Here is a 16,872-nt window from a genome sequence, read left to right as displayed (position 1 = left end):
AATAAACTCAAAATGGTTTAAAGACCTAAATATAAGACATTACCATAAGTATCCTGGAAAAGAATAGAGGCGAAACATTCCTGGACATAAATCATACCAACATTTTCTTAGATCAGTCTCTTAAGGTGAAATGAATAAAATAAAAAATAAACAAATGGGACCTAATCAAACTTAGAAGGTTTTGCACAGCAAAGGAAACCATCAACAAAATAAAGTACATTCTATGAAATGGGAGAACATGCTTGTAAATGATGCAACAAACAAGGGTTTAATTTCCAAAACACACAAAGCTCATACAACTCAGCATTAAAAAAAAACCAAAAAACAAAAAACAACACAACTCAATCAAAAAATTAGCATAAGACCTAAATAGACATTTATCCAAAGAAAATAAATGAACAATTTTTACTCTATCTGGCATCTGGATTACACTTCACAGTTGATACATTTTTTTTTGCATAGATTACCCCTTTAATCCATTATAATAATCTTCAGCTTAAAAGTTATATTTTTATTATGAGAGAAAGAATTGAAGCTTAAGGGTGGTATATCACTTGTCCGAGACCACAAAGCTAATCAATGGGAAAGTAAAATACATTACTCCCAGTTCTTAATGGGAGAATTAGACAATCTATGTTCTTTGAGATTCTTCCCTACATGCTCTATTCACTCTGAATCACAGAATTGAGAAGTTTCCAGAAAAGGATGCTTGCTGTTTTCCCATATCTCATAGGTGTCAAAGAAAATAAAAGCTTAAATAAGTAGCAGGAGTGATTTAGGTTAGATATTAACTGGGTGGCTGATGCTGATGAGACTGGAAAAGATGAGCAAAGGATATTTTGAGATAATCTGTCTTGAAAAAACAGTATGGGTTGGATTCCATTCCAGTACATGCCTGGTGGTGTAAGAAGTAATTAAATGAATTCTTGTGAATTATTTGAAAGCAGTTTATAAACTGGATGATTTAATGGAGATTTCTTCGAGTTCTCTGATTCTATAACAAATATTCTACTGAATGGATTTATACTACTGAAAGTTGCTCTCTGGTGTATGGGGATGGATCTTGTTTTCTTGACCCCTTCATCTGTGATCTCTGGAGAATGCAGATCCCCTTATTCAATTCCATTTCATACCCTCAGGGTTAAGGCTTCACGGAAGAGGTCAGAGATGACGTAACTTACCTGAGGTCCTGAGCTGCTTCCTGGGCAGTTAGCTTTCCATCCACTGTTGATTTGATTTCACTCTGCACCCCAGGGAGATTTGAAAGATATACAATTTTGGTCTGAGTGTGGTTCAATTTCCAACCTTTATGGGATGTCAGATCATGTAAGATCATGGCATCTGATCCCATCACTTCATGGCAAATAGATGGGGAAACAGTGGAAACAGTGAGTGACTTTATTTTTTTGGGCTCCAAAATCACTGAAGATGGTGATTGCAGCCATGAAATTAAAAGATGCTTACTCCTTGGAAGCAAAGTTATGATCAACCTAGACAGCATATTAAAAAGCAGAGACATTACTTTGTCAACAAAGGCCCTTCTAGTCAAGGCTATAGTTTTTCCAGTGATCATGTATGGATGTGAGAGTTGGACTATAAAGAAAGCTGAGCCCTGAAGGATTGATGCTTTTGAAGTGTGGTGTTGGAGAAGACTCTTGAGAGTCCCTTGGACTGCAAGGAGATCCAACCAGTCCATCCTAAAGGAGCTTAGTCCTGAGCATTCACTGGAAGGACTGATGTTGAAGCTGAAACTCCAATACTTTGGCCACCTGATGCGAAGAGCTGACTCATTTGAAAAGATCCTGATGCTGGGAAAGATTGAGGGCAAGAGGAGAAGGGGACGACAGAGGAGGAGATGGTTGGATGGCATCACCGACTCAATGGACATGAGTTTGGGTAGGCTCTGGGAGTTCGTGATGGACAGGGAGGCCTGGCGTGCTGCAGCTCATGTGGTCGCAAAGAGTCGGACATAACTGAGTGACTGAACTGAACTGAACTGAACTGATGGGATGTCAGAGCTGAAGAATAAACAAAGGACCGGGTAGCTGGCTTAAGGCAATAAGCCTAAAAGAAAGACACCTAATGGGGAAAATAAAATTGTCTGGGTATTTATCCAGATGCTGCCACAATCAGATACCTGCCTTAGAGCAGCATCTGTAGGGTATTAAATCCATGTGATTTCACTCATGCTGAAAAGTCCCTTCTCTCCTCAACAGAAGTGTCATCTGTGCATCTTAAACTCATCCTATGCATGTTAAGTTGCTTCAGTCATATCCGACTCTTTGCGACCCCGTGGACTGTAGCCCGGCAGGCTCCTCTGTCCATGGGACTCTCCAGGCAAGAATACTGGAATGGGTTGCCATGCCCTCCTCCAGGGTATATTCCCAAGCTGAGGATCAAACCCACACCTTTTATGCCTCCTGCATTGCCAGGTGAGCTTCTTTATCATTCAGTTCAGTTCAGATCAGTTCAGTCGTGTCCAACTCTTTGTGACCCCATGGACCGTGCATGCCAGGCCTCCCTGCCAACCACCAACTCCCAGAGTTTACCTAAACTCATGTCCATTGAGTTGATGATGCCATCCAACCAAACAATCCTCTGTCGTCCCCTTCTCCTCCTGCCTTCAATTTTTCCCAGCATCAGCTTCTTTTCAAATGAGTCAGCTCTTCGCATCAGGTAGCCAAAGAGTTCAGCTTCAGCCTCAGTCCTTCCAATGAATATTCAGGACGGGTTTCCTTTAAGATGGACTGGTTGGATCTCCTTGCAGTCCAAGGGACTCTCAAGAGTCTTCTCCAACACCAGAGTTCAAAAGCATAAATTCTCTGGTGCTCAACTTTCTTTATAGTCCAACTCTCACATCCATACATGACTATTAGAAAAACCATAGCCTTAACTAGATGGATCTTTGTTGGCAAAGTAATGTCTCTCCTTTTTAATATGCTGTCTAGGTTGGTCATAACTTTCCTCCAAGGAATAAGAAGTGTCTTTTAATTTCATGGCTGCAATCACCATCTGCAGTGATTTGGGTTCCCCAAAAAAGAAAGTCTGACACTGTTTCCACTGTTTCCCCATCTATTTGCCATGAAGTGATGGGACCAGATGCCATGATCTTTGTTTTCTGAATGTTGAGCTTTAAGCCAACTTTTTCACTCTCCTCTTTCACTTTCATCAAGAGGCTTTTGAGTTCCTCTTCACTTTCTGCCATAAAGGTGGTGTCATCTGCATATCTGAGGTTATTGATATTTCTCCTGGCAATCTTGATTCCAGCTTATGCTTCCTCCAGCTCACCATTTCTCATGATATATTCTGCATATAAGTTAAATAAGCAGGGTGACAATATACAGCCTTGACGTACTCCTTTTCCTATTTGGAACCAGTCTGTTGTTCCATGTCTAGTTCTAACTGTTGCTTCCTGACTTGCATATAGGTTTCTCAAGAGGCAGGTCAGGTGGTCTGGTATTCCCATTTCTTTCAGAATTTTCCACAGTTTATTGTGATCCACACACTCAAAGGCTTTGGCATAGTCAATAAAGCAGAAATAGATATTTTTCTGGAACTCTCTTTACCATTAGTGCTCAAATGATCCTGTAGCATGAGTGTTAGTTGTTTAGTCATGTCCGAACCTTTGTGACCGCATGGACTGTAGCCTATCAGGCTCCTCTGTCTATGGAATTCTCTAGGCAAGAACACTGGAGTGGGTAGCCATTCCTTTCTTCAGTGTATCTTTCTGACCCAGGCTTCAAACCCAGGTCTCCTGCATTGCAGGCATATTTGTTACTATCTGAGCCACCAGGAAACTAATTCTGTTTCCCTGATGTGTTTAAATCTATGTGTTTTAGTTTCCTCTTTATTCAAAAGGAAGAATTAAAACTTCCCACCTCACAGTGTTAGAGAGCTAAGTAATGGAGCTTTCTGAAAGGTATCATGCATTTCACTTTAAAGACCCTTTCAAGAGAATATCAAAATTAAGGAAAAACTATTGTAGAACTCATCTAACAAAATACTTCCTAAAAATTAAGGTAATGCATTATATGCAAACAAAAGTGGTAATCAATTCAAAAGTAATGTGCATCTGAAACTCAAAAACATAAAAAAGAAAATCTTTTTTTTTTTATAAAAGTACTGCTTCTCACCCACATATCCTTTCTTTCCTGTGTCTTTGAACTCCCCTCAATGGGGGGCCCTGACTTCCAACACTGTATCTGACAAGTGAAGAACTGGGTTTAGAAGGGCAGTCACCAAAACATTGTTTTAGCAAACAGCCCAGCTTTTCCAACAGGCCCGCACTGTGAACCTGGAGCAGTGATCACACTGCTCCTGCCTAACGTGGGACATTTAGCTTCTGGAAGTCCACAGAAGAGAATGCAGGGCGGGGGAGGGTACTCAGTGATGCCGTTCCACCAACCCTGTTCCTGTGCAGATAACAAAACTGAAGCCAAGACATAAGCCAGTTTTTTTTTCCTCTTACCTGTGGTGGATTCATTTTGATATTTGGCAAAACTAATACAATTATGTAAAGTTTAAAAATAAAATAAAATAAAAAAAAAATAAATTTCAGAGTTAAATTCTTCATTGAAGAATGCAATGAAAAGCAAGGTGAAAAAGGCAAGGGTGTACCCATGTATCCCACATTCAGGGTGTGACTGTTTGCAAGCAGACGTGCCTTCAGATGGCCCACCAGGTCTGCAGAGTCTACAGAAAAATGAAAGATCACTCCATACCAAGTATCGTCTCAGTAAGTCATGGGGTTAAGGCCAACAGAGTTTAGCTTCACGCTTAGCAGATCCCCGTTCTTGGCAGAACTCTCTTCTAAACCCAGATAACATCAGATAACATTAGAATCTTCCCTCCAAAGATCTGCCTCTCTACCTCTTCAGGGCAGCAGGAGGCTTCCGTTGGCAGCTCTAATCAGCGCAAGATCAACACAAATTCACACATGTCAATCACTCTGTTTTCACCTACTCTAGATTGCTTTCTTTCAGATTTAATTGTCTGAATTTTAGTGTCTGTGATAAGAACTCAGGGGTCATATCACACACCTCCAGAATCCTTCCACTGATTATGGACTGTGCCCGGCAAGTGATGACAGTGGAATTTAGGCAATTACAAGTGCAGGATTTTCTGGGCCTGTCAGGATCTTCACAGAGAACGTCATGCTGTGCACATTCTCATGGAGCTGGCTTGATTTCGCAATTTTTTACACCCTATTGTAAAATATTGCTATCTCCAACAAGGTCCCTGTCCAAGCATGCTTTGATGTTTTACTGGAATAAGTAGCAGCATTCAGGATTTAAGCATCAAAAGTAGAAATACACGTCTTTCTTTTTTATTCTGTAAGATTTAACACATCAATTATAAGCTTAATCACAAAAGAGGATGGTGAACAAAATGTGCTGTTATGGAATTATGAAAATGTTTTAATACTTTTACATAATTTAGAATGTTTCTACAAAGAAAAAATAATTATATTTCTGAATCATGTGCTTTAAAGGATCCCACCGAATGTTGTGGGGCTTACTGGGCCTCTGAGAGGCTTTGTGACACTGGATTGTAGGGTACCCCTGAACCCAATGATGACAGGAAACACTGACTTCCAGGTTTGGGGCCACCTTCAGGTTTTATGATTCCTTGAAAGCTCTAAACTCATAACTAAAAATGGATCGCCAAGGCCTGGGGCATGATTTCAAAATTAGTTTTATTGTTTTGAAAGTCCAGATCTGGAACCGGAATGCTTCAGAAATCCACTTGAGGAGTTGAATAAAAGGCAGGTGCTCCTTCAGGAGGAAAGGGGGCTGGGGTACCTTACTGTTATTAATACTCCTGTGATTTCTGCTGCTTCTGTGTTTTCCTCAGTGTGACTAACTAAAATGCTCTTTGTTCTTTGTTCCAGACTCAGAGACATCCCTGCCACGCGGCACACAGATTTATAACTCTGGGCAAAGGTTTCAACAAATATGATTTCTTCACTCCAAAGTCCATCTATGTGTATTGCCTGAAATACAGAGTGGTGCATGATTGTCTGCTGGGCTCTAATCCCAGGAGCCTCGGCAGCAGAGGCAGGACGAGTTCCTATAACTCTGGAGACAGAGATGGCTCACACAGGCTGGTGCTGTGTAGGGGTGTTCATGGAATTTATTGTTCTTTTTTCAAACTGACATAGTGTCTACACTGACACAGCCCAGAAAAAAGAAACTATTGTAAATGAAAGATCTAAAATTTGTCTGTTGTAAATGAAAAGATCATAACCCAAAGATTTGGTGAAAACATGCTCCTTATCCAGACAGTCCACTGTAATGTTTCAATTGAAGAGTTTCACTCAGAGAAAGAGAATGGGTTCAAACAAACAAAAGACGACAAGATCCAGGGGTTAGGTTTGATGGTCTTAAACACACAAGGACGAAGACAAAACTTCTGATTCCATGTTGGCGACCTGGGTACATGAACTGGGATGTAAATTTGAATCTTTAAAGGCTATATTACACTTTCCCATCCACCTCTTCCATGAAGACAGGCAATAGGGAGGTACTTAAATTTTTTTATATCCTATGGGTGTCACTGAGCAATTTGTTTCTTAAGCATCTCCCATGAATATGGCTGAAATAACAAGTAAAACACACCCGGGTGCCCAACTGGAGGAATGTACTTCTAACGTCCAAAGTCCATGTGACAATATTATCTGAAAAACATTTGACATGAACCCTATGCAATGATACTGCTGCTAAGTCACTTCAGTAGTGTCCGACTCTGTGCAACCCCATAGACGGCAGCCCACCAGGCTCCCCCGTCCCTGGGATTCTCCAGGCAAGAACACTGGAGTGGGTTGCCATTTCCTACTCCAATGCATGAAAGTGAAAAGTGAAAGTGAAGTCGCTCAGTCGTGTCTGACTCTTAGTGACCCCATGGACTGCAGCCCACCAGGCTCCTCCGCCCATGGATTTTCCAGGCAAGAGTACTGGAGTGGCACTAAACTCACTCTAATGAGCGGTCCTGTAAAAGGCATCCATTTTGGAACCCAGGCCAGATATGAGTGAAACTCAGGAATAAGTATGACAATCTGACTTTACCACAAGGTCTTACGACAGAGTCCTGGTATGGTGTTAACCTCTGGATTACACAATCTTGGGAAGGAGCCAACTGGCCTATAGAACTCCTGAAAATGAAACACTACCCATCATAGGTGGGAAAGTACGTCTGCCTAAGTAACTCTGATAAGAGGCCCTCGAAAATGGAAAACCACAAAAATGCTAACAATACTATAGCTCTTGAGAAGTTCCTTGTCTAGTGGGAAAAGGAGATAAAATATAAAAAGCTTGGGACTTCCCTGGAGGCCCATTGATTAAGAATCTGCTTGCCAATGCAGGGGACATGGGTTCAGTCCATATTCTGGGAAGATTCTACATGTCTCAAGAGAACTAAGCTCATCTGTTACAACTACTGAAGCCTGTGTTTCTAGAGCCTGTGCTCCATAACAAGAGAGGCCACCACAAGGAGAAGCCCAGGAATCAGAAATAGAAAAAGCCTGTGTGTAGCAAGGCAGACCCAGTGCAGCCAAATAAATAAAAAAAAATTTTTTTAATGTTGTTATTGTTGTTCAGAAGCATCTGACTCTGCAGCCTCATGGACTATAGTATGTAGGGCTTCCCTGTCCTTCACCAACTCCCAGCACTTGCTCAAACTCATGTGCATTGAGTTGGTAATGCCATCCAACCATCTTGTCCTCTGACATTCCCTTCCCCTCCTGCCTTCAATCTTTCCCAGCATCAGGGTCTTTTCCAATTAGTGGGCTTTTCGCATCAGGTGGCCAAAGTACTGGAGCTTCAGCTTCAGCATCAGTCCTTCCAATGAATATTCAGGATTTCTCTCCTTTAGGTTTGACTGGTTTGATCTCCTTGCTGTCCAAGGGACTCCCAAGAGTTGTCTCCAATGCCACAGTTTGAAAGCATCAGTTCTTCAGTGCTCAGCTTTCTTTATGGTTCAACTCTCACATCCACACTTGGCTGCTGGAAAAACCACAGCTTTCACTATACAGACCTTTGTCGGCAAGGTGATGTCTGTTCTTTAATACACTGTCTAGGTTAGTCATAGCTTTTCTTCCAAGGAGCAAGCATCTTTTAATTTCATGGATGCAGTCACAATCTGTAGTGATTTTGGAGCCCAAGAGTATAAAGTGTGTCACTGTTTCCACTGGTTCTCCATCTATTTGCCATCAAATGATGGAACCAGATGCCATGATCTTTGTTTTTTGAATGTTGAGGTTTAAGCTAGCTTTTTCACTCTCCTCATCAAGAGAGGAACTCTTTAGTTCCTCTTTACTTTCTGCCATAAAGTGAAGTGAAGTGGCTCAGTCGTATCTGACTCTTGGTGACCCCACAGACTGTAGCCTACCAGGCTCCTCAGTCCATGGGATTTTCCAGGCAAGAATACTGGACTGGGTTGCCATTTCCTTCTTCAAGGGAACTTCCTGACCCAGGGATCGAACCCTGGTCTCCCACATTGTAGGCAGACGCTTTACTGTCTGAGCTACCAGGGAAGCCCTGCTGCCATAAGGGTGGTGTCATCTACATATCTGAGGTTGTTGATATTTCTCCCTTGCAATCTTGAGTCCAGCTTGTGTTTCATTCAGCCCAGTATTTCACATGATGTACTCTGCATATAAATTAAGTAAGCAGGGTGACAGTATACAGCCTTGACATACTCCTTTTCCAGTCTGGAACCAGTCTATTGTTCCATGTCTGGTTCTAACTGTTGCTTCTTGACCTACATACAGATTTCTCAGGAGGCAGGTAAGGCAGTCTGGTATTCCCATCTCTTGAAGAATTTCTCACCATCTGTTGTGATTCACACAGTTAAAAGCTTTAGCATAGTCAATGAAGCAGAAGTAAATATTTTTCTGGAATTGTCTTGCTTTTTCTATGATCCAATGGATGTTCATAGTTTGATCTCTGGTTCCTTTCCCTTTTCTAAATGCAGCTTGAACATCTGGAAGGTCTCGGTTCACGTACTGTTGAAGCCTACCTCGGAGGATTTTGAACATCACTTTGCTAGTGTGTGAGATGAGTGCAATTGTGCCATAGTTGGAACATTCTTTGGCATTCATTTTCTTTGATATTGGAATGAAAGCTGACTTTTCCAGTCCTGTGGCCACTCCTGAATTTTCCAAATTTGCTGGCCTATTGAGGGCAGCACTTTCATAGCATCATCTTTTAGGATTTGAAATAGCTCAACTGGAATTCCATCACCATCCACTAGTGATGCTTCCTAAGGCCCACTTGACCTCATACTCCAAGATGTGTGGCTCTAGGTGAGTGACCACACCATCATGGTTATCTGAGTCATTAAGATATTTTTTGTATAGTTCTCTGTGTATTCTTGCCACCTCTTCTTGGTAACTTCTGCTTCTGTTTGGTCCATACCTTTCTGTCCTTTGTTGTGCCCATCTTTGCATGAAGTGTTCCCTTGGTCTCTCTAATTTTCCTGAAGAGATCTCTAGTTTTTCCCATTCTTTTGTTTTCCTCTATTTCTTTCCATGGCATGGCAACCTACTCCAGTACTCCTGCCTAGAGAATCCCATGATAGAGGAGTCTGGCAGGCTACAGTCCATGGGGTCTCAAAGAGTTGGACATGACTAAAAGATAGCATGCATGCACAGAGAAACATTTACATTTCCTGTAAAGTTATCTGAGTTGGATGAGCTGAAAGTTGTAGAATGGGCTCTATCTGGCTGCTTGGAGAGATCAAGGCCGTAAAAGTGTGTGCTGTCATTTTCTTTTTTTTCCTGATATTTATTTATTCATTTGGCTTTGCTGAGTCTTAGCTGTGCTAATGGGATCTTTCAGTCTTTAGTTGTCGCATGCGAACTGCTAGTTGTGGCACATGGGATCTGGTTCTCTAACCAGGGATTGAACCCAGGCCCCTGGCATTGGGAGCATGGGGTCTTAACCACTGGACCACCAGGGAAGTTCTTGAATGTCATCTTCTAACTGCCTGGTAAAACTGTTTATCTTTCATGGGTTAGTTAGTTTATATCCAGGACAGGGTCTGACTAGCCTAATCATGAAAAAACTCAGTTGTGTATTAGAAATTTCTTATCCTTCTTTCTTTTCTCACTGGAAATATTCATGGGTCCATTATTGCTCTGGACTCAGGAGGGAAAATAAGCTCAGAAAGACAAACTGCATGGTGGGGTTATGCCAAGTATATCCTCTGGATGTCTTATAGTGGGTTTCTTAAGAGAGGCATGATTTGTTGTTCAGTAAGGGCCACACTCTAGGATTTTACCCTGAGTTTGGACACAATGCAGGATCACTTCTATTATCTTGGAAATGAGAGTGGTGGTAGCCAGTGGAGAGACTCTTTTGGAGTTAAGACAGTAATATTATCTAAAGCCACTTCCAGTTTGTAGATAAATAAATATGCACCAACTGATAGGATCATGCAGATTTTCTCATCAGACCTGCTAATGTAGTAAATTAAACAGTTTTTAACAGCTCTGTTGAGATGTAATTCACATACTATACAATTCACCCAATTAAAGCATATGATTCAATAATTTTTAGCATAATCACATAATTGTGTGGTCATCACAATTTAATTTTAGAATATTTTCATCACACCAGAAAGAAACCCAGTATCTCTTAGCCATCACCATCCAATGTCCCTATTTCACGCCCAGCCCTAAGAAACCACTAATCTACTTTCTGTCTCGATTGACCTGCCTATTACAGACATTTCATATAAATAGAATTATATAATATTATGATATTTTGTGACTGGCTTCTTTAATTTATCACAGTGTTTTCAAGGTTCATCCTGTTGTGGCATATAACAAGGGCTCATTCTTTGTTATTGCCAAAAAAGTTCCCTTGTATAATACTCTTTGTTTTATTGAGTTACCATTGGTTGGACATTTAGATTATTTCCACTGTTTGGCTACTATGAATAATGTGGCTATGCAGCACTATAGCTAAGACATGGGGACAATGTAAGTATCTATCAACAGATAAAGAAGATGTGATATATATATATATACACACACACACACACACACACACACACACACATATACAATGGAATATCATTCAACCTTAAAAAAGAGGAAATCCTACCAATAGTAACAACATAAATGGACTTTGAGAACATTATGCTAAGTGAAAAAAGGCAGACAAAGACAAATACCATATGATCTAACTTATATGTAGAAACTAAAAAACAAACAAACTCATAGAAAAAGAGGTCAGATTTGTGGTTTCCAGAGGTGGGGTTGGGGGAGATTGGATGAAGGTGGTCAAAAGGTACAAACTTCCAGTTATAAGATAAATAAATACTAGGGATGTAATTTAAAACATGATGATGAGAGTTACATTGCTACATGATATGTATGAAAGTTAAGAGAATGACTCCTAAGAGTTCTCATCATAAGGAAAATCTTTTTCTTCCTCTTTTTCTTGTCTTCGGTATCTGTATGAGATGATGCATGTTAACTACTGTGGTAATCACTTCACAATGCATGTAAGTCAAATCATTATGCTGTGTACCTTAAACTTATACAATGCAATACGTTAATTATGGGCTTCCCAGGTGGCTCAGATGGTAAAGAATCTGCCTGCAATGCAGGAGACCTGGGTTCAATCCCTGGGTCAGGAATATCCCCCGAAGAAGGGAATGGCTACCCACTCCAGTATTCTTGCCTGGAGAATTCAATGGACAGAGGAGTCTTGTGGGCTACAGTCTACGTGGGCACAAAGAGTTGGACATGACTGAGTGACTAACACACACACACACACACACACACACACACACACACACGTTAATTACACCTCAATAAAAATGGAAAAAATTCAGCTCAGTTCAGTTCAGTTGCTCAGTTGGTCTGACTCTTTGCGACCCTGTGGACTGCAGCACGCCAGGCTTCCCTGTCAATCATCAACTCCCAGAGCTTGCTCAAACTCATGTCCATCGAGTTGGTGATGCCATCCAACCATCTCATCTTCTGTCGTCCCCTTCTCCTTCTGCATTCAAACCTTCCAGCATTAGGGTCTTTTCCAATGAGTCAGTTCTTTATATCAGGTGGCCGAAGTATTGGAGTTTCAGCTTCAGTGTCAGTCCTTCCAATGAATATTCAGGACTGATTTCCTTTAGGGTTGATTTGATCGATCTCCTTGCAGTCCAAGGGACTCTCAAGAGTCTTCTCTTGAGCATGAACATTCATACTCAAGTATTTGCATGGACGTATGTTTTCAACTCTCTTGGTTATACATCTACAAGTAGAATTGCTGGGTCTCTATTGTAATTCTATGTTTAACCTGTTAGGAATTGAGAAAACCAGAAAACACTGGGCTTTTTTTCCTAAGAAAATGTGAAGGACTGGCCATAAAAGGAGATCAAGGTTGACTCTGAAGAGGCTATTCTCAAGCCAGACTGCTCTAAGTCTGATATCATCTGGATATCAAGGGCAGTAACAAAAAATACTTCGTGGGCAACACAGAAAGCAAAACTGCAAGTAGAAGATTTTTTTTTTTTAGATTCAAACAGGAAGGTAGATAGATTTTCAATTCCTGTAAATTATTTCTACATGGCAAATCTTAGAAGTACTTCAGGAGAAGCTGTATAGATCTAGAGTCATATCTGATTCCTATAAAGATATATGAGAAATATAATGGCCACTGGTTCTATGTGGCTTTGGCAATTAAGTTAATCAAAATAAAATAATATTTAACAGTCATGTCCTCAGTTGTAGTAGCCACTCTGCAAGTGCTCAATGCGCATATGTGACTTGTGGCTACTACGCTGGGCATTTCCCTCATTGCATAAAGTTTCAGAAAGGGTTGTTGTGAATCAGAGGTCCTAAAATGGTGGCAATTTAATCCCCTCTCAAAGAAATTTGGCAATGTGTGAAGACATTTTGATTTTTTCAACTTGGGGAAGGAAGGGTGCTTCTGTATCTAGTGGGTAGAGGCCAGGGATGCTGCCAAACATTCTATAATGCACAGCGCAGCCTCCAGAACAACTAGTCATCCCCAAATGTCAATAGTTGCAGGACTGAGAAACTCTGTTCTGAAGCAAGGATGTCCAAACCTGGGTAGCTTTTCATCAAAATATCAAAAGAAGCACCTGTTCTTCTTTTTTACAATTCATATACCTGAGTCCCATCCCTAAGATTCTGATTAAGGAAGTCTGAAGATAATCCAGGAATCTGTGTTGTTCAAAAGCTTTCCAAGTGATTCTAATGACTGAGAAGATTCAAGAACTATTATGTGAAAGCAATTGACTCTCAGCTCTTAATTCAGAGGAATATTACCTGGTAAACATGAGCAGTACTCCCAGAATAGATTAATGGCTCCAAGGCCATTACCTCTTCTGTTTAATTTCTCCAATTACTTATTTCACAATTAATGGGGTCATTAAGCACTTAAGAGTTGCATTAATGTCTCTCCTCTTTAAAAAAAATTCTTTTATTCTGCATAAATCCAGTTTGTAAATGATTACATCTCATTAATTATTGTACACTTTCTGTTTACAAACAGAACAAATGGCCTAGAAAAAGTCTGGCAGCTGTCTCTGTTCACTGGTGTTTGATGAGATATAGCTGAGCAAACAAGCATACCATTCTGTAGGTAGTATGGCATGGCATATTAATATCCATTTCTTTGCTACCAACTAACTTAATACATAGAAGCAGAATTCATTTTAAGTGGTTTGAAGTTGCATAGTTTAAGGTCAATACAATTCTTCTAAACTTAGAAAAGTGTATAAATGAATTAATTTTAGCTTTAAGACATTTTTTCCTTTTCCATTTTCTATCACTCTGTAATAAATTACAAAAAGGGAATAGTTTTTGCTCTTAAAGCTCAACATTCAGAAAACGAAGATCATGGCATCTGGTCCCATCACTTCATGGGAAATAGATGGGGAAACAGTGGAAACAGTGTCAGACTTTATTTTTTTGGGGCTCCAAAATCACTGCAGATGGTGATGGCAGCCATGAAATTAAAAGACGCTTACTCCTTGGAAGGAAAGTTATGACCAACCTAGATAGCATATTAAAAAGCAGAGACATTACTTTGCCAACAAAGGTCTGTCTAGTCAAGGCTATGGTTTTTCCTGTGGTCATGTATGGACGTGAGAGTTGGACTGTGAAGAAGGCTGAACGCCGAGGAATTGATGCTTTTGAACTGTGGTGTTGGAGAAGACTCTTGAGAGTCCCTTGGACTGCAAGGAGATCCAACCAGTCCATTCTGAAGGAGATCAGCCCTGGGATTTCTTTGGAAGGAATGATGCTAAAGCTGAAACTCCAGTACTTTGGCCATCTCATGCGAAGAGTTGAGTTATTGGAAAAGACTCCGATGCTGGGAGGGATTGGGGGCAGGAGGAGAAGGGGACGACAGAAGATGAGATGGCTGGATGGCATCATTGACTCGATGGACATGAGTCTCAGTGAATTCGGGGAGTTGGTGATGGACAGGGAGGCCTGGCATGCTGCGATTCATGGGGTCACAAAGAGTCGGACATGACTGAGTGACTGATGTGATCTGATCTTGCTCTTAAAAAACTTAAAAGGTGGTAGTGGAAAATGAGACATAAACACAAGTGTCTGAAAGAAAAAAGATGTTAAATATTTTGAGAGGATATAAATTTGAGAGGAAGAAATCATTCTGACTGGAGAGATCTGGGAATATTTTCAAGCAAGTAGAAGCATTTTCATTCATTCAATAAGTGTTTGCTGGCCCTACTTCATGCTAGGACCACCATATCTGACATATGTAAACAGCAATTCAATATTGAAATAAAACCAAACAACCCAATCAAAAAATGAGCAGAAAAACTGAATAGACATTTTTTCCAAAGAGGGAATGCAGATGGCCAACAACACATGAAAAAATGTTCAACATCACTAACCATCAGGAAATGCAAATCAAAACCACAGGGAGATATCACCTCACACCTATCAGAATGGCTATCATAAAAACAAACAAACAACAAAAAAAGAAAAACATCCAGTAACGAATCTTTGTGATGAAATGGAGAAAAGGGAACCCTCTTACACTATTGGTGGGAATGTAAATTAGTGCAGCCACTGTAAAAAACAGAATGGAGAGGTTTCAAAAAACTAAAAGTAGAACTATCATGACCCAGCGATTCCACTCCAAGTTATATATTTGGAAAAAACACAAACGCTGATTCAAAAGATACATGCACCCTGTATCACACCTGATGTTCATAGTTCAGTTCAGTTCAGTCACTCAGTTGTGTCTGACTCTTTGTGACCCCATGAATCGCAGCATGCCAGGCCTCCCTGTCCATCATCAACTCCTGGAGTTAACCCAAACTCACGTCCATCGAGTCGGTGACGCCATCAAGCCATCTCATTCTCTGTCATCCCCTTCTCCTCCTGACCCCAATCCCTCCCAGCATCAGAGTCTTTTCCAATGAGTCAACTCTTCGCATCAGGTGGCCAAAGTACTGGAGTTTCAGCTTCAGCATCAGTCCTTACAAAGAACACTCAGGACTGATCTCCTTTAGGATGGACTGGTTGGATCTCCTTGCAGTCCAAGGGACTCTCAAGAGTCTTTTCCAACACCACAGTTCAAAACCATCAATTCTTCGGTGCTCAGCTTTCTTCACAGTCCAACTCTCACATCCACACATAACCACTGGAAAAACCATAGCCTTGACTAGACAGACCTTTGTTGACAAAGTAATGTCTCTGCTTTTTAATATGCTATCTAGGTTGGTCAAAACTTTCCTTCCAAGGAGTGTCTTTTAATTTCATGACTGCAGTCACCATCTGCAGTGATTTTGGAGCCCAAAAAAATAAAGTCTGACACTGTTTCCACTGTTTCCCCATCTATTTCCCATGAAGTGATGGGACCGGATGCCATGATCTTCATTTTCTGAATATTGAGCTTTAAGCCAACTTTTTCAGTCTCCACTTTCACTTTCATCAAGAGGCTTTTTAGTTCCTCTTCACTTTCTGCCATAAGGGTGGTGTCATCTGCATATCTGAGGTTATTGATATTTCTCCTGGCAATCTTGATTCCAGCTTGTGCTTCTTCCAGCCCAGCGTTTCTCGTGATGTACTCTGCATATACATTAAATAAGCAGCATGACAATATGCAGCCTTGACGTACTCCTTTTCCTATTTGGAACCAGTCTGTCATTCCATGTCCAGTTGTAACTGTTGGTTCCTGACCTGCATATAGATTTCTCAAGAGGCAGGTCAGGTGGTCTGGTATTCCCATCTCTTTCAGAATTTTCCAGTTTATTGTGATCCACACAGTCAAAGGCTTTGGCATAGTCAAAGCAGAAACAGATGTTTTTTTCTGGAACTCTCTTGCTTTTTTGATGATCCAGTGGATGTTGGCAATTTGATCTCTGGTTCCTCTGCCTTTTCTAAAACCAGCTTGAATATCTGGAAGTTCACGTTTCACGTATTGCTGAAGCCTGGCTTGGAGAATTTTGAGCATTAATTTACTAGCGTGTGAGATGAGTGCAATTGTGCAGTCATTTGAGTATTCTTTGGCATTGCCTTTCTTTGGGATTGGAATGAAAACTGACCTTTTCCAGTCCTATGGCCACGGCTGAGTTTTCTAAATTTGCTGACATATTGAGTGCATCACTTTCACAGCATCATCTTTCAGGATTTGAAATAGCTCAACTGGAATTCCATCACCTCTACTAGCTTTGTTTGTAGTGATGCTTTCTAAGGTCCACTTGACTTCACATTCCAGGATGTCTGCCTCTAGGTGAATGATCACACCATCGTGATTATCTGGATCATGAAGATCTTTTTTGTATAGTTCTTTTGTGTATTCTTGCCACCTCTTCTTAATATCTTCTGCTTCTGTTAGGTCCATACTATTTCTGTCCTTTATC

The sequence above is a fragment of the Bubalus kerabau genome, chromosome 11 (genome assembly GCF_029407905.1).
Source record: "Bubalus kerabau isolate K-KA32 ecotype Philippines breed swamp buffalo chromosome 11, PCC_UOA_SB_1v2, whole genome shotgun sequence".
NCBI lineage: Eukaryota > Metazoa > Chordata > Mammalia > Artiodactyla > Bovidae > Bubalus > Bubalus kerabau.
Note: the sequence above shows the minus strand (reverse complement) of the source record.